Source organism: Schistocerca americana, chromosome 9, assembly GCF_021461395.2.
Source record: "Schistocerca americana isolate TAMUIC-IGC-003095 chromosome 9, iqSchAmer2.1, whole genome shotgun sequence".
In the NCBI taxonomy this organism is placed as follows: domain Eukaryota; kingdom Metazoa; phylum Arthropoda; class Insecta; order Orthoptera; family Acrididae; genus Schistocerca; species Schistocerca americana.
The window spans coordinates 42,595,869-42,596,696 of NC_060127.1; the positions used below are offsets into that span (position 1 = coordinate 42,595,869).

At 40.8% G+C, this 828-nt stretch overlaps 1 non-coding gene across 1 annotated transcript; it reads left to right on the forward strand.

The window, feature by feature from the left end:
* Positions 1 to 226: 226 nt before the first annotated feature.
* On the forward strand, positions 227 to 301 carry Trnas-cga. The gene has a single exon. It is a non-coding gene; the product is annotated as a tRNA-Ser (tRNA).
* Positions 302 to 828: the final 527 nt, after the last annotated feature.

An 828-nucleotide genomic window follows, 5' to 3' on the forward strand; every position in this document is an offset into this window, starting at 1 on the left:
CGTTTGTCAGTCGGTCCGTGGCTGTCCCTTGTTTGGGTTCTGATGCATCAAGTGTAGTTGGGTTCACCATCTGTCTCACCTAAGTGAACGAGGGCAGACCGACCCCCTGGAGGCTTCTGAGTGCCGTTGTCTTTACTGGCTTTCTCACCGGTGTTTCATTGTCTATCATAGCCATAGGAGACGAGGTACTGGCGGAAGTAAAGCTGTGAGGACGGGGCGTGAGTCGTGCTTGGGTAGCTCAGTTGGTAGAGCACTTGCCCGCGAAAGGCAAAGGTCCCGAGTTCGAGTCTCGGCCTGGCACACAGTTTTAATCTGCCAGGAAGTTTCATAGCTAATGATTAAAAACAAAATCTTGGTTTTACTGTGTTTTATGTAAGTAAGTTCGAATTCCGGCAAGTGGATATTTGCTGAAAAGTTATTGCCGTTGTGTTGTCCTTTCTTGTAGTCCGATTTCAGCTACTTAAAACTTAAGGCTTATGGTTATACATTTTTTTTTTAATTTTGGAAAATTAATTGTGGGCCTTCAGCCTTGGAACCCTATACTTAAAATTACCTTTCAACCTTAAACATTGTGGCTTGGAGCCTTATTCTTAAAATTACCTTTCAAGCTTGAACATTGCAGCCTTCTCCCTTTCAAAGGTTATGGTAATTTATTTTGAAATCTTGAAAATTTTATTGCGGACCTTCAGCCGTTTGTATTGCATCTTGTTTATGTTTGTCTATCCACCCTTGCCTTGAGGCTTTCAGCCTAGCTGTCAATATATATATATATTTTAATTATTTTATTTGCAATTTTAACTGCATTTTCATCTTTTTGCTTTTTAGGAT